General features: G+C 38.3%; 1 long non-coding RNA gene across 2 annotated transcripts in view; it reads left to right on the top strand.

The window, feature by feature from the left end:
- The first annotated feature begins 5,208 nt into the window (after positions 1-5,208).
- Positions 5,209-22,351, top strand: part of LOC108447211 — a 23,802-nt gene continuing 6,659 nt past the window's right edge. Inside the window, exons 1-4 of one of the 2 annotated variants that reach the window (XR_001862639.1) lie at positions 5,209-5,373; positions 5,737-5,851; positions 7,051-7,154; positions 9,727-9,800. This is a non-coding gene — a long non-coding RNA (uncharacterized LOC108447211). Of the gene's footprint in view, positions 5,374-5,736; positions 5,852-7,050; positions 7,155-9,726; positions 9,801-22,351 lie in introns of those variants that run through there. The other variant, XR_001862638.1, reaches the window with a different exon arrangement.

Genomic DNA, 22,351 nt, shown 5'->3' with positions numbered 1-22,351 from the left:
TTAGTTTTTTAAGGAGCTACTTGTGAAGGGAAGAAATGCTGCTTGAAAACTGTTTAAGTGGATGTTAATATAAAAGTCCCTCAGTTTCACATAGCCCATACTTACCTTGCTGCTACCTACGCCAGGCTGCTCCTGTGTTGTTTCCTTTGTTCTGTTTTCCTCAGTGCAATGAACCCTTACGTTATGAGTTTCTGCTGTAGTTTTAACCTCTAATATGCAACCATTACAGCTTATCTCGTCTCCTAAATTACTCTAAAATCCAGGTAGCTCTTTTGTTTTTTCTAAATTAATAATAACTACCATTTTCCGTCTGCTCTTAGTATGGAAGTCTTTTATATCACTGTGCTGCTTTCCCATAATACATATTATGGTTCTTTTTATATGCTAGTTATGTTTGGAAAAAACAAGAAAGATTTTGAAAAGATGTGCCAGTCAACTTCTGTGTATTAAAAGATAACAATGAAAATCCTTACTGGAAACTTAGCAGAAAATTCCCAATGGTAATGTATCCTGCCAGATGAAAATGGCAATTCATCACTTAGTGGGCCCTTTTTTTGGGGCAGGAACAGTTGTTATTTCAAACCAGTTTCTAATGATTTCAAAATAAGGGTCCTGAGGTGACGTGTCAAAAGAAATGCAACAGAGCAAGTGAAAAACTCTATATTCAAAGTATTCAAGAATATTTATGTCTTACCATTATGTTTTCTAAATTTCTAGTAGGCTTTGTCTCATTTTTAAAAAAATCAGATTATAAAAACAGACATGATTTACTTTGGAAGTTTATTAAATACATATCCTGAGTTCCCAGGTTTTCCTTTTTCAAAATGCCGCAGTTTCCATATTAACAGTCCAGACGTTGATTGTGTCCTGACACTAAATCTTTTGCTCTTAGAATATTAACGATGTTGATAAAACCACTAGCCTGTTTTTAATAAACTCTCCAGTACTGTAAGCATTTTCTGAACCCCAGTGTGAAGATCTGGTGATAAAAGGGATGCAGTGGAAATAAAGATGCGCTGTGAGAGCTTGAGTGAGATTTTCCAGAAGGGTTTGCTAATGGTAAATAACATCTTCACTTGGTCACATGCAAATGCAGATGTATATGTTCCTTTACCCAAACTGTGCAGTGTTATCTAGTAATTAGTCAAGTGCAATAAATAAATCAAGGAAGGAGTGCACACCAATGTAAGAAGGCTTACCAAGGGAAGAGCTGTTTTTACAGATCCCATGCTGAAAGTTATGTCCCCTGGAACTGATGGATTTTTGCAAGTTTACAATGCAAACTGTAAGATCCCAGACAGCCACAATTGTGTGTGCTGTGGGAATCCAGTCCACCATCCTCATGTGAACTTCTTTTTGTCTTTCATAGGGATTACATATGTAAAGATCAGAGTGTTGACTGTACTCTCGTATTTCCCCCATCCTATTTAATTGTACCTTAGCACTAAAAAAGGCCTCAAAGCCTGATTTTTAAAGGGCAACGCTTGCCTTGTCCACCAGTGAAGTGAATGGCAAAACTCCAACTAGCTCCAGCAGTGTCTGATTGGACCCCACCCCAGTTCCCTTTGGTTGAATGTTATGCACACCCCCATCCTCTCTCCCAAGAGCTGAGTGAAAACATTTTGATGTTTTTCTGGGCTAGTATATTCTAATTTGGTGTGCTAGAGTTCTCATGCATTTGGTGCTTTGAGGTTATGCAGGTTTTTTTGTTTCTTTTTTTAATTGTACCTGCTTCTTAAGTGATTGCTTCTCTGAGCTTGGGAAATATTTCACTTAATTTACTTTAGGTCATGATAAATAAACCTGTATCAGCACAGACGAAGAAGTCACTGAAAATATATTTATATTTTAAATTGAAGTTCAAGGTAACATTTAGATGAATAATTATTTACTGTTTTGTTAAATAATGAAATATATGACAGCAATCATGAATTAGTACAAGTGCTTTTCTGTTTTGAATGTCTCATTAGTTGCTTTGTAGGGCTGTACTGGTTTTTTAAGATTCAGATTCAAAATCTCTTCTGATTTCTGCTGTTAGGTTTTTGGCAGTGGGCCAGCTCCAGATATGCATAATATTTCACTGTTAGACTTTGCAAACAGAATATCCTGCTGTGCTAAAGAAAACATTGTGTTTCTTACCACATGAAAATAATCCATCACTTTTCAATCAGCGCACATGTATACACTGGTGTGCGCGCACACACACACACACACGCAACCTTCTACCTGCTTTTCCCATCAGACTTCAGAAAAAATTAATGACTATGATGTGAAGGGTGGCCTCTTTGTACATGATCCATTAAAGTACAAAATAATCAAAATATATCTAGCATCTGACTTGTAAAGCAATGTGGAGTCAGAGGCAAGCTGAGGAAATAGACCATCTGAAGACCTCTCTGACCTTGTTCAAGGAGCAGTATCTTTTTGTTGGTTTAAATGTTACATGGAAAGTGAAAGCGTAAGTTTAAGGCAACCTAGAACATCCCTTTGCGCAGGTCACCACTGCTACATAGAATGAATTATATATAAAAAGGTAAAAAAGCATATGTATTGTACAACCCACAGAATACACGTTGCCTTGTTTAATGTGTGCAAGTAATCAGGAGAGATTTCCCTCCTTGGAAATTACACAGGAGGAAGCTTATTCATGATGGAGCACAGAGAATCTATCTGTGGGTGCATGCCCACAGGCAGTGGGAAGAATAATGTGGATTCTTTCTTTTTGCTAAGTTGTGCTGGATACCGTGTGTTTATGACTCTTCTTCTGTGCCACTGAAATCTGGGTGTTTACCAAGGACAGTGATACCTCGACGATTTGCCATTTCAAGAACAGGGGTTAAACAAAAGAATAATTTAGCTACCTAAATCTGTCCTTTGTTTACAGGCAGACAACATATTATATACCAGTACACAAGTGCTGAAACAGTAGTCAATGAAACTACAGAAAATTGAGGTGTAATAGAGTAAATGTACTGTAATCCAACTTAGTATTTAGGCAGTATTTCACTTTACAGTGAAGGTAGAACTCCAAGCAGGAGTTAAGTCCAAGGGTTTTTTTCTGCTTAAATGTTGCCCTGCTCTTCTGAATGTAGTCACTGTAGGATGTCTTTACAGCAAACTGAGAGAGGGATCACTCATAAGTGCTTTGCATCACCTATCATGAGTAAATTAAGAGCCTGGAGGTGGGAGGAATCATGATTTATAATTTTGTGGAAACTCCCTCTCTTCCCTCTGCAATCCTCAATATTTTGCTGAATGGGAGTGGATTAGGAAATGTAAGACGTATAGGACATAGCTTTTTATGCCTGTTGGTAATACATCAACAAAATGCACATGGACCATTCTGGTAGGTAAGATCATGGGATCTCAGGAGGATTCTTTTTCTCACTGTCTTTCAAGGCCTTAATATTTTTATCCGCTTGTGCCTTAGATCTAAATCCAAAACAATGGGGTGAAGCAGCTGAAAGAGCAGCACTAGAAGCGTGCAGTGGGCAAGGTTAAGAGGAGGCGCTGAGAACTGCGGAATCATCAAGGCTCCAGGAACCTGGCTTTTAAAATCCCAACATTCTTCACTGGTGCCCTTTAAGTATTTTCAGTCATGCACTTTTAGACCATTGAATTTTGAACTTCTGGTCACCCCTTTCTTCCAGATGTGAAAACAAGAGCTTGTCAGTGGAAAAAGGAGTTCTCAACAGAACTGTCACAATGCAATTTGTGACATGAGTCAAAAATCAGAGGTCTACTCTGTTGCCATGATAATACTTGATTAAGATGACTTACCAGGCTGTCAGTTCAGCAGTTTTGTTGCCAGCCACTTATTCTTCACTTTCTTAATTATTTTGTTGTTCTTTATCTGGGTTTAGGAGATTGAAAATTGATGCAATATATTCTGACATCTAAATAAAGCATGAGAACATTTGGCTAGCCTTTTCAGGATTGTTTTTTAAAACAAATTACTTTCCTTTGGAGTTCCATATCTTTCAGCTCCCTTTCCAGTTTTCATTTTAAACATGGAGTTGTAAGAAAGAGAACATGGAGATGGTAAATAATGAAAAAAGGTCCAGTAGTTGGAGAAAAAGATACCTATTTTCGGGCATGCTTAACTCATGTCTGACCTTAACAAGGCAGTTACCTTGTACTGATCATTTTACTCACCTATGAGATATATAAAATAATATACTAATTTTGGTTGAAATAAACAGAAAAGATGTATTTATAGAAAAGACCATAAATCTTTGCCAGCATTTTTGCTTGTGCGGAGTCAAATATTTTTCACTAAACCAAGACTGTTTGTTTGACTTTTCAGAGGTCCATACAAATCCAAGTGGAGTCAACTGAAGCTGTGGTCACTCCAAAAGTTGTGAAATACTCTTTGTGGTGGTTTTCTGGTCTTAAATGTGAATGAAGTTTTGTGCAGTCTTCAAGAGACTCACTTTCCAGGAGTGAAGAGAACAGTTCACTTTCCTTGCATACACTATACTTACACTGTGGAAACAGAATTGCTCACTGATATAGTTCCATTTCAGTTGGTCACTTTTCAGAATGTTAGCTTTTCATGTGCCTGTCTCTTCAATGTATTCTCATCCCAATTACAGAAGCATTTGAGCTTCAGCATTGTATGTGAACATTTGTAACACACATGAAATGCCAGAAAATTTAATGAACTTCTTTTGCATGTGGAGTTATTTAAATTATTATTTTTCACACAAGAATGTTTTCATTCAGCAGAAGCTGAAGAATGATGTCAGACAATGCCATGAAGTCATCTTTCAGAATGGCTTGCCTATTTTAACTCCAAATTTCTGACAGTGCAATTTTTTATCCCGTTTGTGGTGGGCAGGTGGCTCCAGCCACTCTTGTCTCCTGAGGAGAACTCAGACAACTCAGAACTCAGCTGTGGTGGTCAGCAACCAAAGTTTAGCAGGTAACTTACAGTCATGATGAGAGCCCAAACCCTTGTTCTACCTTTTGCATGTTTTCCCCTGATTGGTTAATATTTTCTTCTCCCTGTTTCATATATGAAGTTATGTATATTCATTTGTCTGCTTTAATATGTATGAGTTCTAGGAAGTTCCTTGTTCCTCGATGCCCCATTGGATCCTTCCCTAAGTCCCTCCTGTGTGTTGTTTCCATTGGTTCCCTTGCTGTCAACCCCACCTGCTTGTCTCTATCCCATTGTCTGAGATCCCTTTCCCCGCCTATCTTATACCCAGTATAAGATCCCTGGACCCTCCTGCCAATTTGCCTCTTCACCCCTGGCATTTTGCCGGAATAAACCTGCGTGGAACACATACAGAGAGCCTCCTCTCTTTTCTTCTTTGCCTTCGCCTGCGTGCCTGCTTAACAGCGACAGAAGGATACAGCCCCTTTTGGGTGAGGAGCTCTACCCCGCTTTCACTGTGTGTTGGGCACTGAGTGCCGCCTTCCAGAGGGTTTTCAGTGTTGGCCTCCGGGCTTCTTTGTATCGGCACACGAGGGGTAAAACCCCCTTCTGCCAGCTCCCGGTGGCTGCAAACCCCTCCACTGTTAATTCAAAGACTCCATAAAGAAAAGCATCAGGGAGGGATAATGCATCTAGCATATAAAATACGGGTCAGCCATGTTGTTTGTGTTAATTCCATGTACTACCATGTAGAAAGCCCTGTCTAAACTGCTTTACTGTTAATCCCCTGCTGCTGTGAGAAAAGCTGGTTTCACCCTCAGGGATGAGTGTGCACCCTTTTTTTTCCCTCACAGTCACCTCAGCAACAGCATCCTGAGGAGGTCTCCATGCTTTTGCTTTGTCCAGAACATCTGCTGGCTTGACAGGAGGGACTCTGAGGGCAGCGGGATCAAAGAGGAGGAATGAGAAGTAAGGCTGGGGGAAGGGATCTCTTGTTATTTACTCTGGGGAGGGGTAGAAGAAATGATTTGAGTCTCCTGGCAGAAAGAAACTGGAGGTCATTTGTAACAAACAGTTGAAGAAGAAGGTGCTGATACAGCATGATGAAGTAGGGAAAAGAGTAGTACGTGTCCACCTTGAACCACCAAGAAATAGCTGATGAATAATGTGAAATACTAACAGTTCCCAAGTGACAGGCAGAGAAAAAAAAAAATGATCAAAATTAAAGCAAAATTAAGGTTTGTCAAAACACTACCAAAAGTAAGAGAGCCAAGTGCAGTCAGCTAGTTGTTCCAACACCTAAAAGTGCCAGATGGCATCGTATGGAGGAAGCATTCATCAGCAAAATGATAGGTGTTTTTTGTTATTGACCATAGCAGTATTTTTCCAGTCTCTATCTTATATGAGCATTAGTCAAGAAGAGGAAAGGAATCCTCAATCGCCCTGTACAAAAACACTCAGAGCCAGAAGCTCTTTTCTCTTTTTCCTTTTTCGTAAGGAGACATTGTGACCAGAGAAGGATTTCCAATTGGAAGAGGTTTTGTTACCAAGGAATATGTGGATGACAAGCAAAGAGATGAAAAAGAAGGGTAATTGAAAGGGATGCCTTCAGAACAGTTCAAGATTAATGCTTCTCCTAGTTTATCTCATATTTCTTCCATGGATGATGTTCCAACCATGCATGTTTGTGTGGTTAACACTGGGAGTAAAGAGCACTGCAGAACTCCTTGGAGTCTGATCAATTCTTGCCATTACCCTTTCAGCACTGGGGAAAAAAACACCTATGGGATTCTTCACGCATTTGCAACAGGGTAAATGAGAGATTAGGTGGATTTTCTGGAAGGAGGTGCTACTGATGCTGATCAACACTGGACAAACCAGGCCACTGTTGTGCATTGTGTGATGGAATTGTGGGAGTGAAATGATTTCTACAATGAAGGGAGTCCACTGTGGTGGAGGTTGATAAAACAGAAATGCCCTCATTATGAGCTCAACTTCTTTGGTGGACTTGGGGATATTCAAAATTATCTATTGTGTTGGTAATTGGTAATAACTGCTTACATTTTAGATGTTTGTGTTTGCAATGTTATTTGCAGCCTTCAGTCATGTAAGAAAAAATATTATAATTCACGAATGACAATGTGCAACTATTGGTACTTTATTTTCAGGAGTTGTGCACCTGACATAGGGAATGTGCACAAGGTGTTGGCTTCAGTCAGAGGTCCCACTAGAAGTGAATGCCTAGCAGGAGACTGCTGTCCAAAGAAAGACAGTAAGTTTTTAAGCTACTTTTATATTTATTTATTTATTTAGTCATTTTTGTGTAAGAGAAGCTGTATTTGGGGAACAAGCTGATACAAATATGTTTTAAAATACTTTAATATTGAATCCATGGAATATTACCTACAGAGCACTATGTTCCTCTGAAAAGGGAATTAGTGTAACTCTTTCATGATGTGATTCACCTGAATTCAGACAGATATTCTGAAACTCTGTAATAGTAGAATAGGTCATCCTGTCTGTCCCTTCTGGTAGCTTTCACAGTTCTTTGTGCAGTTTTAGATGAAGCAGTCAAGGAGAATATCATCATCTGTCTAGCTAGCAATTCCCTTGTTGTAATACATTTCCCTGTTAGGACTCTTCTTCACCTTCTACTTTCCTTGTTTAATTTCATCCTGTTTGCATCTTAGTTTATCTTAGCAGCCATCTGCTTTCTTTTTTTTTCTTCTATCCATCCTCATCTCTTGCTGTGACATCAGCCATTGTTTCTGGAGGAATCAAACTACAGCTAAAGGGGAGATTCGGGGTTTGAGCATTCCTCAGAGCCAGAGATGAACGAACATACCTTGTTTTTGAGATCTAGAAAAGAATGTTTGAGTATTAAGAGATTACATTTCACTTGCTAGAGCTTCACACAGAAAGATATCTTACAGACATTTCTTTTTCTGCCCTGAAGGTGCCAAACTTCCCACATTTCCACATTTCCATTGGTTGCAATGCTGGGGGTGTTACTTTCTCTCTGCCACAAATGGTTTAGTTTTCTGTATCCCTTCTGTGTGAGATTTTAAGAGGTACCTTTCTTCTTCAGCTTTCCCTGATGTCTCCCTGGGTATAATTTGATGCAAGTTTATACCAATGCTGACATTTTTTATTTTTCAACCAACTTTGAATTCTTGCACTTCGTGCATGAAAGCTGTTAAAACATTGCCCATTTAAAACAAAGAATAGCTGAAATCATAGGTTCTTTGAATGTGAAATTCACTCTTGTGTTGCAGATTGACACAAGGCTGAACATTCACCAGAAATCTTATGTTATGTCCTCTGATTTACTGTGAATTGCTTCATATTTACAGAGGAAGTACAGATAAAATCGTATCCATAGCACTGCCATGACTATAAGTGGTATGTTTAGCTGCTTTTTAACAGAAAGTTGAATCAAATAATTTTAGAAATCGCATACCAAAAAACGTTACGCATTTTCCTTTCTGTTTTTCACTCTCTGTCCACTACAGTGCGTGTCTTGCTGATTAGAGCAAACTGAGTGTGCTCAATTTGTTCTGTTACTGTGTCATTGACATGCATATTTTATTTACTGAATTACACTGGTGTTTGAGGCCTCCTTTATTTCCAAAATGTTTTGTTAAAGTCTTGCCTACATTAAGCATTTTACTTTCTTTTTCTATAAAGCATTTCATGATGTCCTGATCCAGTCGGAAATTTTCTTGTAAAGTCTGTCAAGAGCTGCCATTACTCTGAACTTTTGGGGCAGCAGTGAAAACTTTATTGTCAGAGTTATCACATCCTCTTTCTGTTCACCTCCTGTGTTTTTTATGACTTAAAAATCACAGCACCTTGTTTATGATGACAGTTTATTATAGAGTAGGAATATACCAAAAATATTTTTTCAATTATGGCAATAAAATATTGAAGATTCTGCCTAGCATACGTATTAAGGAAAAATGTAGGGAATGTAATTTCCCTTGAGAAACCAATACAATTAGTTTAATAAATACAGAGAATGCATTAATTAGATTAATAAATTAAGTGAATTGCTATTTTTTATTGGTTGATTATAGCAGGCTTTTTGTTTGAGTTATTATATGGTTGGGAAGTGCAGGTGTTTCTGCAATAGGAATTACATATATTACAATAACAGGAATCTGTTATTCTAGATTTTTAAAAAAAGTCATACTTTAGTATCTTTCCACTTTGAACACATTCAAAATCTAAGTTTTGCAAATTTTAACTAAATTCTTTCCTCTTATCCCAGACCACCATAACTGAATATTATATGCAATGATACTGCACAAATATCCACACTGATTTTATTAGTGTCTCTTACTAGATATATATTGGTCCACTGTTTGCAAGTAAAATACCCACAATTACTTTATCTAATACATTATGCCCAACAGGGCAAATTCAGTGCAAGCCAGGCCATTTGGTATTTCCAGCTGGCCAAGATTTGTAGAGTTTGGTGTATGTGGAGTAACCAGTAAAACAGCCACTTTGGTACTTTGCATTCAGGTCAGTGAGTGCTGGTGCAGCCCCACAGACAGGCTGCAGGTGTACAATGCTCAGGGAAGTGCATGAACTAGTGACAGTTTTGACTTGATTGACATTGAGCTGAACCTCTCATCTGCTCTCACTTATTCATAAGCAAATTACTATGGAGACACCCTTACGACATAAGGTGAGTTAATTCACATACCTGCTTAGGTGTGTGTTTGAGTGCACTTTAAGTTAAATACTCCTATATGGCTACTGAAAAATTCATTCATTTTAGCACCAATGAAATCTGAGTGAGTACAAACATTGGTATTTAAAATGCTTCTCTTTAATAGGTGGGAAGAAAGACATTGTTTTCAGGAATGTTTCTTCTCATGTTTGGGTTGTGCAACTGAAACACATTGAAGAAGTAAGTTATAAATACGTAGTTTTCTCATAGTTGTTTATTTCTGAAATTCTTCAGCTCTGATCTGTGGTCAAAATATCAACTGTAGAGCAATTCCTGGGGTCCTGGGGAAAGCAGTGAGCGTTTTTGAGGTTGGCCCAGGAAAGCTCCATCCAAAGGAGATGGAGACATGAAAGAAAGAGTTGTAATAAAGTTTGAGTGTAAATCACATCAGTGTGATCAGCACTCAGTATACTCATCACCCAATAATGCACCCTAAAAATTAAAGTGAAAAAGATAGAGACCCACCAAGTCATAGCATGTGACTTTATTATTGCTTTATTAACCTGGGAAGCATCAGCTCAAAGCTGTGGTCTGTTTACACTTCCTAGGAATTTTTCATTTAATGGTATGGATTAGCCCATTCCTACAGTTGGTGCTGCATTTTTATTAAAAATACTGCTCATCATCAAGTGTTGGCATTACTACTCTTGTCTTACTACTACATTACCATTTGGGCACCACACATTTAAAAAACCTTGGAATATCCCATTTTCCTGCCCGGTTTTCCACTTCTGGTAAATAGGGAGTTGGGTTGCTGATTCAAGCATGGACTTGGTGTTTCATTTTTACCAAGACACTGCAAAAATAGAAAGAAAATTCTATGCAATGAAGTAAAAGTACCACTTAATTTGGACAGCATAGGCACATAAAGATGTGGTGGCTGTAAAAACCATTATCTTTTAGCAAACAACAGCTGCTTATCAGATAAGACAGTGGTTTTAATGAAGAATCATAGATAAGGATAGAGCAGCACATTGATTAATGCACACAGCAACTTCTCCTGAAACCTGACTGCATCAGGTCTTCACTCTTTTGCGATGATATGCAGGCTGTAATAAAGCTTTTACAGTTATTCAATATCACGAATGGTATTAGCAGAATTATCAGAGTTTCTAGTTGAAATGGATGCCTATATCTCCTGGACTTCTTAAGATTCTCACTTTTTTATATAAACCTGCATTCTTATTAGACAGAGATAAACAAAGGAAAGAAATATCCAGGAAAGAACTGAGGGGGGAAAAAGGGAACAACCTATTATTTTTTGTTATTGTGCAATGTAACTTGAATATATTGTAAGTAATTAGGAATTGCCTAATTTAATCCACAGCAATATACAAAAACACACCACTGTATCTTTTGGCTGTGTTTGGCTTTTGTAAATGTGCTTTAGGAAAAGGGTGTTTGTCACCAGTAAAAAATTGACTAGACTTTGTAGCTGGACTGATTTATTTTTGAACGCAGGGCTATTGTTAAATGTAAAATAATTTTTTTTCCTTTCTTTGAATCTAGTCCATACATCACACTTCTGTCATGAAAAAAGCTATATATAATTCCTGGGGCAACACGTCCCCATTTCCCTTGTAGATTTTTCTGATCATTGAACCCTGCAATAAAACGGTCCCATGCACACCTGTTTGACACCTGGATGGTGCAGTGCATCGTCTGCGATTTGAGGCCCTGAAGTAGAGTCACTGTGATCTCACCCGGGTTTGATAGAGCAAAACTTGTTTTAAAGGCAAGTTTTTCAGGCCTAGGTGGGATTCTAGAGCTGGAGGATGGTCTTAATTTTCAGTCATCTTCCTGAAATCAATTCTTCTTTAAAACTACTCCTGCAAGTTACCAAGCTCACAAGCAGTTTTGTTGTATTGCACATGAAGTTACATTTAAGAAAGTTTGTATTTGCATGAGTAAAAATGTGCAGTATGAGGCTTCTTGTTTTGATTATCTTTTAACCTGCTGGCTTACCTGAGATGAAGAGAGAAATAAGCAAATGTCTGTGAGTTTGACCATGCTGTGTGATGTGTGAAGGAAGCATGGAGCACATGTGCTTTGTTAATGTGAGTTTCTCAGCTAGTAAGCCATTGTATATTAGTAATATCATCATTCAGGAGTAATTAATGCATCATTATGGTCTTCTAAAAGGCTTTTGCCAGTGTGAGGCTGAGTGCATGGGTTAGTATTTGTTCTGGAAATGTTTTATTATTATTGCTTTATTGTAGTGTGAAAGCTGATTTGGTGCCTTGAATTGCGCTCACACCCCAGAAGCATTGTTTTAATTGGAAATATTTGCAATTAAAACCACCAGACATAAAACATAGATGTGTAGTGGGCCATTTTCTAATTCTATAAAAGGAGAGTTTTATTGAGGGTAGAGAGATCCAGATATGGCAGCTTGGTAGTCTTGAACCCAGAATCACAAAATTGGTTCAACACTGAGTTTGTCTCCAATACTCAGGGGCTGATCCTACACATTCCCCTTTTTTGGGCCTGTTTAGGGCCTTGTGGGGAATGCACAACTTTTGAGGATCAGATCTGAAACTCTTCCCAGGGAACATGCTTTTGAAGAACATCTGTTTTGAAAACACCAGGCATGTGCAAACCAGAGTGAGACCAAGGTCATCTGAAGTTTAGCTTTCCTCCACCCAAGAGCTGCCTGTAGTCATTTTTCTAGCTTTATTTTCATCTGGTCCCTGCACAGTAAAAATTCTGCTCATAAAGCAATCACAGAAATTGTTATGGCCCTAAAGAATGCTGGTGAAAGCAAATAAGTGCTGTAGTTTCCAGATTCCATCCCTAATTAGTAAGAGGGGTCAAGTGTCAGGTCCATCAGTTGAGCTGCAGTATTTCAGTTTTCGATCAGTATGGGTCATTCATTTAACAAGACAAAGAGGCTTAGAATTTTCTTTGTGACATTGTTCTGGTTGCCTTTCCTTCTCAAGTTGTTCCTTGCTTTTTCCTGATAGTTTAGCTTGGGTTTTTTGAAACTAGTCTCTGGATAATACTTCAGCAGACTCTTAAATCACCCTTTTTTTCCTGTTCCTTGGCAGTATGGTGGCTTCCTTTCCATTAACCTGCTGCCTGATTACACCAACTGTCTGAAATGCAGTTAGAATGACTCTTTGCATACGATCTTATCTGACACTAACATCTCCTTCCATTTTTTTAATCTCATTTTAAGGACATGGAACTGTTTGGAATTCCTTTTGCCCCTTTTATCTAGATTCCATTTTCTTAAATGAAATCATCTAGCTTTTCCGAGGGGAATAGTTTAATTGTTCAAGGTACATGATTTGTAGTGACCTTACAATTGTGCAGGGCCACAGTCCGTGGTGTTCCATGCAAGTGATCAGAAGGGGCCATGCTCGCCTTTGAAGTGGGGTAGCTTATTAGAAAAGTAGTAAGTTGTATCAAACTTTCTGTCCAATTAACTGTGTCCTTTCCGTGTAAGCATGGGTTTTTTTGTGTTGTGGACTGAGGGGGTTTTTGAGTTAAATTTACTGCCAATTCTGTTTTAACTGACTAGTATAAAGTATTTGCATTCTAACCACCTATTGATTCATCTAAATTCATAGATGAATAGTCATAACTTGACAGATTTATAGAGTTCTAGGAGTACAATTTATCTAGCTTATTTGTTTTACAATAAGGCCACTTTTCTGCCTCTCTTGTTCTCTCTGTTCAGCTTTACTTACTAAACCTGTGGCCCATATTCTCTACTGCTTCCATGGGACCCATCTTATGACTTGGCTTTGTATGGTTTTGATTTAATCAAGAGGAAGATGAAAGTAGGTGTGTGTTACTTTCAACTCCTTAGTCATTTTGCCATCCATCTTAGTCAATGTGTGGTTGCCCAGGACACAGCATTAATGATAGCTGTCAAAATAATAGTCAGAAGGTTAAAGGTCAAGAAAAATATGTAAAAGACTTCAGGGTGAACCAGATGATAAAGTAACTCATTTAGGCCATTAAATGCTAGCATAGTACGGACTTGATGGGTTCATGGGTTACTAGAAGCAAGAAGAGTAAATGGGGACATCTTCAAGTAGTTTACTCTTGTTAAAAGATGAAAAAAGATGATAATAGCATTACCAAACAACTGCACTAAAGGCAATTTTCTTAATTACCATGCTGACCCAGCAGTGCACAGAGAGAGGTCTTGTTATTAGAATGAGAGCTTTTACTTTCAAACAGTATTAACCCTTCTTGGTACTCTGTGTCTTAATTGAGAGTATTCCTGGAAGTTCTGCAGCTGTCAACATTTTTACATTTCTTATTGGGTTTGCAAACCAGTAAGTCAAGAAACAAACAGCTGCATCTTTCTTCATTGTTTCAGTGGTCTCTGCTCCATTTAAGGTTTTTCTCCAATAAAGCTATGAGTTGTACATTTATGGAAGGAGCAAAGTTGAGCAGCTAAATAGTGTCTGACTAAAAAAACAGCAGTGTGAAGTTATCTCCCTTTCCCTAATTTTTTTCAGCAAGGCATTTTGTTTGCAGTGGTTTAGAAATCAGTATAGACTTATTTTCCAGAATAATCTAGGTAGATGAGAAAAAAAGTTCTGTAAGTTATTACACTTTTCTTAAACAGTGAAATGTCATAGAAAACTGGAAAGTTTTATATGTATCAATAAAAGACTTTCAATTTCACTATCTGTAAATGGGGGCATGGATTAATAATTTCCTCAAACACTTAACAAAAAATTCCAACAAGATTAATGTAATTTGTTTGTGTTGTCTGTCTTCTGTTACCTAGGTGGTCATGGTTAGTGAAGGCTTCATCCAGGCTCCAAGACCTTCTGGGACATTGACTGTCATGCCAGAGGGCCTGCTGGTTTGGCTGGTTTCCTAATGGCTCTTCCCAGTAATATTACTTTAGTTTGAATTGCCTATATGTCATACTCATATATGTTCTTCTTGCAGCCATTGTGTTGTAGTTACATCTGGTGGAGAGGAAATACAAATCTCAGCATCAAGCAAAATGTCATAAGCAGAGGAATTCTCTGCTCTTACAACATCAAAACAAAGATATGTGTGTACAGAAGACTTTAATGAGAACAGTGAGATATTACTGGGAAGATTATTAAATAAAAAAGAAGGAATAATTTCCAATTGTCTGAAATTGTGACATTCTACTACCATGATGAAATAACAGTAAAATGCAGTCAAATCAGCTGGACGGAAAGTTTTGGGAAAGTCAATACTGCTACTGTGACCATCATCCATTGCTTAGAGAAGGCCCTTTGTTAATATTGGTAATTCAGGGGGGAGCCAATGACCTGGAGATAGTCACTGAAACATCTAGAGTGTCTTGCTCTAGAAGGTCTTTCTACTTACATCTTCCTTTTTGCCTTCCTCATTAGAAGACTTTTCAGTGACTATCGCTCAAAGTGGCTTGTCAAGGAAGCTGTTCTCAGTCTTTGAAGCTGAGAGAATTATTGGGAGCATGATAACAAGGGCACAAAGAGCTGTCACAGGATCAGATTGATCTCCATGTACTTACCCATCAGAAGCTGTCTTTGAATTGGAGGTTTGGCCTAGAACAGAAGCAAATGATCTGATTATCTTCACTTATGTCACATTGATTCAGTTCATGGTGATTTTGGTGATGTGGGGGAAAACCAGATTCCTTCTGAAGGAAAATGAACCAGCAGTTGAGCTTTAGGTACTTCCCAGCCACATACCAGCGCCCTATAGGAAACAAATGTCCAAAATAATGATGGTTCTTCAGTCTTAAAACTACATACGTGGTAGGGATATTTTGTCCAAGGAATCAGACAAAATCTGGCTCAAGTAACCCCTGAAAAATGCATATTCTATAGATGTAAAGCCTTCGGCACTGACTGCAGTAATCCCCTTTGGTGTGAAAAGAACAGAACAGATCTGTTCTTTTCACACCAAACACCTTGCTAATATAGAATTGGAGCATCTAATCTGAAATGATTGTCCGGGCTGGTGTACTTTCAGTGGCACTTGGTAATTAGTTTAATTATATTATTAAGAATCTGCAATATATCATACTACTATATCAAATTCTATTTCTTTTAATACTGTAATATCCCTAACAATCCCTACTAATGTCATGAAACTGCTGGGCTTGGCACTGTAAAGACATGTAGCAATTTTGGCTAGAGCTTCTTGAAAGAGCTTACAATCTACCTTAGTGCAATAAAGTGAGTAGCATGAAGGGAGGTTTTTTAGCCTTGCTTCCTGGGAGACAGCTGAAATGATTTTTCCAAAATGAAACAAAAAGTATAAGGTAGAACTAACATTTGAGCTTACGTACTTTGAAAATCATTCCAGTGTCTGGACCAAGACACTGACAAGCTTATTTTCCATCAAATTTTCAAAGCGAATTTTTTCTCACAAACAAATAGTTTGCACTGTTTGTGGGTTTATAGCAGAGCGTTGTACCCCAGCCTTATAGTGAGTTTAAAATCATATATCTTCTGGTGTCTGGTTTGCAAAAATTGTTAACTGACCAGGCAAAGAACATCTGAATGGCTAATGGAAACTTTCTCTTCCCCCTAAATGGGGCAGTTGGCTAATTTGTTTAGCTAAACTACATTAGCCATTCGGAAAGTTTTATTATCACGGTCAAAAGCAGGAAGCAGGGAATGGACATGCTGTATTTTTAAAACTAAAGTAATTTTGAAAAACAAACTCAGTTTCTTATTGATTATTTCAGTTGTTAGATTAGAGGCTCATTACTTTTAATAATAGGATAATAGAAGCTAGAAATGGAAAAGATCTATTAGATCATTGAGTCCATCCCCATTACAAGGGCAGGATATAGTCAGGTATATGTGGATGGATGTATCAAATATTAAACTCATATGACACAGTAAATCCTCTGTTTCCTCCACAGCGTGCTGATGCTAAGAGCTTTGACAGTGAGTTGTTTACTCTTAAAAGCAGCTTCTGAGCTACCTTCTGGCCAGCTCTTAGGCAGATGTTTAGTTGGGAGAGAAGGATCCCAAGAGCCCAATGAGAAATAAGGTCATGGTGTGGCCTTTTTTTCCCTCCCATAGCTGCATGCCTGCAGCTACTGGGAAGCAGATTTCAACATGCACTCAGGCACAGCCAAGAGACGCCTTTGCAAGGCTGAAGTCCTGCTCCTTAATTGTTTTTTTCAAAGTGTGTCATTACAGTGAGAGAAACAGAGAGACTGAGGAGTAGTTTCTCTTCACTCTGTAATGGAAGTGGGGGAATGGGGCAACACAGGAGACCAAGACACCAAATCCAGTGGCTTGTTAGTTTTTTATGTACAGTGCAGCAGCTGCCTTGGGGACACTGAGAGTCAGGTGAGATGTGCAAGAAGAGAGTGCATTCCAGACGCATAATTTTTCCCATTTGCTCAGCACCTGGTTTCAGGTAATTGATCTTAAACTGGTTCATCTCTCTGCACTTCAGTTTTGTAGCAAACTGGCCTATTTGGAATTGAACTCCCCTTCCCCACAGAACCAGTCCTCTTCCCCACAGACTTGCGGTCTGTGTTATGCTCCCTAATATTTATGAGGAACATACGAAGGCTTGTGGGGTTATTTGTGAGCATTATGGAAAAGGGGTTGGAGGTGGAACCCTTATTTCACCTGTCCATGATGTAGCTTCTGGGAAGCTTCATAGATGAGGAATCCAGAAGGTTTCCCCAGATGTATAAAAATACCCAGTCTTAAGGCTGGGCAGTCAAATAAATTTATTTGGTATAAAGGGGTCATAAAGACTCATTGTGGTTTTTTTTTTTATTTATTCCTCACTCTGTAATTATGGTGGTGGAGAATAAGAAGACCTTTGGCTTAAAGGAATACTTCAACTGTTAAATCTCCAAAAAACAGAGACTGAGTGCATCAAATGGCTATATTAGAACGGACTGTTGAGAAGCAGTAGTCTGGTTAGTTCTTTCAAGTATTACATCACTGACATTATTAATACTTTTGCCTGTAAGCAGTCTTTTTTTCTTCTCTAGAACTCCAGTAAATCTACTCGTGGATAAGGGAGTAGCATTCATTTACTGAGCCTACTCAAACAGGTGAGGAGGCATATTAAGTTCAATAAGAACTAGTCTTGTGCATAAAGATTAATCACTTCACTAAGCATTCAAAAGATTTAAGGAGAAAGTCAGCCCTTTTTGATTCTGTCGTCATATTGATTTTGGGGAAACTGCTAAATTTAGAGCAATTAGATACATTGAAAGTAATTAAATGCAAAAGTGCTGTAGCAATTAAAGTGGGAGTCCATGCTGCATATAGAACAGTTCAAGTATTTTATGGTATTTCTCAGTTTTCTTAAAAATTGAAAGAGTTTTTCAAGATTGATGCCTTCTGGCATGATGCATCCCCCTATTTTGTTATTTAAAATTGGTCCATGGTACTCCTCAGTGGTTTCTACTGTTAAGTAAAATCTGAGGTTTGTTTTTTTTTTTAATAAGTATGGACATAATAATTTTAAGTCACAGTGTATTGCACATGCCCAGAACGGCCTCGATCATTTCCAAATTCAAGGACTAATAAAAATTGGAAGCACTCCAGTAACTTTAAATTACTTTGCACATTGAAGAGTGATTTAAAATCATTGAACTGATTCAATTTTTTATATATGCACTTCAATTTGGAAGTGAGTCAGACGGACAGTAGTGTGTTGAAGAGGTTCAAGACATATTGAACTAATTTAAACATTTTTAATTCAAGAAAGAGAGAAAGGAGGGGTAATGAGGTTCCCAGAGAACAACCCCCATTTACTGCTACTGTGTGGTTAGGAGTAGGATGATAAAGCAGTGAAGGAATGACCAATATCATCAAGGGGTCAGCATTTTAGTATTAGTGTGCTAGTGATATAAAGGATGGCCAAAGTTGGTGGGATCCGGAAAAAGCCCTGTGATTATGCTTTATTTATTACAACTATTGTTTTCAAAGATATTTGCACGCCTGTGTATTTTTTGTTTTCCTCCTGCAGATAAATGAAAAATGGGAGGACTGACTGTCTTGGAAAACACACACGCATGTGCATACATGTGCAAACGTAGGCAGTGTGTAATTTGGCTTCACAACATTTGCTACCTGACACTGGTATGTATGCAGAAAGAAAAAAGCTGGCATATGGAACTGCCTGGCAGCATGTGAATATTACTTCAGCATTCATGCACATATGCATAAAATTAAAATAAGAAAATACTTGCGTTTTGCAAGACAGTGATTTGATGACCGTTCCAAGGTTAGGGGAATTTCTCCACTAATACATTGCTCCGGTCTTGCATGACATATCCAGTGGGAAAGTGTGATATTAGTATCCTAGTTGGATTTTTTTGAACAGATGACAGACTAAACCCTTCACGTAAATTGTGCAGGTAGAGGGGGATAAAAAAAATACCCAAAACAGGACAAAAACCCCAACAAAACAACCCAATGACTGATTTTGTGAAGAAGCCAGTAGTTTTTACTTGACTCCTCATGTAGAAACAAACATGGTCGTCCATTTTAGAGGAATCAAAGAAAAATTTTGAGAGAGAGAGATGTTTGAATGCATCCCTTTTCTTTGAACGTTAAATCACCTTTTGAGTAGGATTTTGTTTTGGGGGTTCTGTATTAATCCAAATTTGACATGGTCAGCAGCAGTCTCAGATTCTAGTGACAGAAAAAAAAGAAGACCTGGCATATTGTACTCACAAGTCCAGTAGCAGAAGAAAGGTGGCATTTCCTCCTTGTTCTCCACCATGTATTTTCCTCACATCCAGGGAATTTCACTGTGGATATTAGGAATTGTTAAATTAAAACCTGACTTCAACAGTACAAATCATGCCATGTATGTCCATGTCTCTGTAGCAGTTCTTGCTGTAGCTGTTTGTTGGCATAAACATCTCACATCAGCCTTTACTAGAAAGACATTCTACTTTCACGCAGAGTCCTACACCTTGGGATGAACAGACTGACTGCTAAAATTGACTTAGCAGTTGTTGTGGGCCTTTTAACTTTAAGCTGGGGTAAGCTTCTTCTAATGATATATTTTACAATGGACAGCTTACAAGGTGTGCAAGATGGGGATTTTTTACAAAGCCATGTTTTGCTTCTGTTGCCTTACTCAGCTCCTTTAAGGTGTGCTCTAATGCGACCCTACTTTTAGTGGTAAACCACTCAACCACTGAGTGCTTGTACCCATGGAAAGAGAAAGCCTTCATGTAAAATAGTCTTTGTTTTGCATTTCCCATCAAGAAGACATTTTGCATTCTCGCCACAGAAATCCAGGGCCCACACTTTTCTCACATTAACTATCTCCATGCTTTCCCAACATTCTGTGGAGATAATAACCTTTTTGCTTTCAACTACATGAAGATCCTTCAGAGAGGACTGAAGCATGCCCTAGTTTTCCAGAGTACCAGGAATCTCGGATTTCTGACCATCTTTCTTTTTGTTTCTCACTTTGTGAGTTTCCATTCACTTCTGTGCTTTCATTGGTTGATCATATCCTAAGAGTATCCACTGACCTTTAGCTTTCTTCAGCAATACCCATCCATTACTTCCTGTTTAGGAAAGGGGTTGTTCCTCCCAGTACTTGTGACAATGCAGAATCTAAGAATCTAAGTAGGAGGAGAGGGTTTGCAGGTTTAAGACATACCTACATGTGCCATGTTGGGCTCATCCATGCCGACTGTCTCATATTCAGGCTGTAGTTAGCTTTTCTTCTTCCTTTTGGGTTTGTATGCAAGCAGGAAACCTGATACAGAGGGCTGGCACATGGTGAATCGAGATCCCTTGGCAGAACCCAGATGCTCCTAGATGATAAGTAACAACTGGAGATTAGTTTTGGGCAGCCAGGGATTGCACTTTCTGGTCTATGTTGCAACAAGTTATGTTTGGCAAATGACAGCTTCAGAAGGCCATGCTGCTGTTCATCATTCTGTTTTCATTCATCGTGTGCCATTTTTGATCTCGAGTCTGTCTTTCATAGGATGTTTTCTAGTTGTCTTACCATCTTTTCCTGAGCTCCCAGGGGTTGATGGTGTGTTATTTTCATTTCTATCAAATTAGATAGCCTCTCAGACACTATGATAATTAGTGGCTTATAATGGCCACTTGAAGTCATTAGGGAATTTTCCAGCCCAGCAATATACAAAGGAATGACCCATTGACAGGCCTCAAATGCTAAACATTTAGTGAGGGGAATCCACCACTCTGATGAATCTGATCCTAACTCAGACAAAACTTTCTTGGTTTATGCATTAATTTTTGCTTTTGCACTTTTCTCAGAAAGGTTAGTCATGTTTTTGCTTCAACAAACCAATATCATACTCTAAAAATATATCCTACCTGGGGACAAGCCCCAATTCTGCCCCTGATGGCATTTGTTAAGAACTGATACAAATATCTGGCCCTCAAAGTGGATTTTTCACACTAAAAGGTAGCATTGTCAACTCACCTTTTAAAACTACTTAGGGTTTCTTTAAAAAGCTGCTGTAACTTGCAGAGGCAGCAAAACAATGCAGTAGATGGTGGCTATTCATTTTCATTTAGCAGATAAATCAATACTCACATAAAGCCTGAGTAACTTGTTGGCACTAAACTATGCAGCCCCTTTTTTACTGAAATTTGTCAAGCTTCAAGCATATGGGCTTTTCTATTTCTTTAAAAGGGAATACGTGTTTTCATGTTGCATTTCATGAAATTTGATACTAATAATAAACAGTAATAATCAAGTTATTAATCTTCTCTGTATAGTCTAAGGGAAGGGGTTTTTCTCAACATAAATAAAGTAGAATACAAAGCAAAAAGCTCCACTAAACCTTTGTGTGTGATTGAGAGAGGGATGTTTCATACTCTGTAGTTTACCGACATATGTTATACTGTACACACCGTCTGCAAGCACTTTAGAAAATCCTGGATGCTTAGCATAGTCTTAAATCAGGCATGTTGCCAATTGTGGATTAAGTAGAGGATAGCTGGGTCATTTTCCGAGGAGTTCCTTTACAGTTCAGCCTTTTTTCTTGGTGTTAATGCTTTTACCGCTGTTGGGTGAAGGGAGGAGAGGCTTGGAATACCCTGCCCTAGGGCCTCCTAAACTGTTCATCTGTCATGGATCATGTCATGGAACAGAAATGTTTGTTTTTGCTCCCATTCATTTCAACTGGCAGCCAGTTATTATTAGAATGAAAAATTAAGCTATTATGCAGTGGAAGCCTTGCTGGCTCTATCAAATTTATGGAGTTAATACAGCAAAATTATCCTTTATAGCGGGTATAAGCAGCTGTATATATAATGCAGGCCCCTTCTTGATCAGTCCAAATACAAAATGGCAGCCTTGTTTTCATTATCAGCATTAAAGCTCAATATGATATGTCACCTTATTTCAGGAATTTCAAGGGAGCAGTTAATAAATCAAGAGTACTGTAGGTGACTTGGCTAGACATGTAAGTCCATCCTCTGATCTTCAGGATCTGCAGACATGCTGAGTTGTTTTCAGAAATGGAGAAATCATAGAATTTCTTACAACTTTCCAAAATGTTTATTTTCAAGTGCACTTGAATTTATGTTTCCTGGGGTGCTATTTGAGTGGATTTTTTTTTTTTTAATGGGGCAATTAGCTATATCTTTTACAAACAAAAGAGAGATGTGAATATTTTTATCAAGCTTCATATCCTCTTGAGAATCTGGGGTGTCAAAGTCTAATGACTCATACACCCTTAGACATAAGGCATTCACAAGGAACAATGTGCCTGGTAAGAATAGAAGGTGATGAACTATGCAAAA

Source organism: Corvus brachyrhynchos, unplaced genomic scaffold (assembly GCF_000691975.1).
Source record: "Corvus brachyrhynchos isolate BGI_N302 unplaced genomic scaffold, ASM69197v1 scaffold416, whole genome shotgun sequence".
NCBI classification, from domain to species: Eukaryota; Metazoa; Chordata; class Aves; order Passeriformes; family Corvidae; genus Corvus; species Corvus brachyrhynchos.
This window is presented reverse-complemented; position numbering and strand designations above follow the sequence as displayed.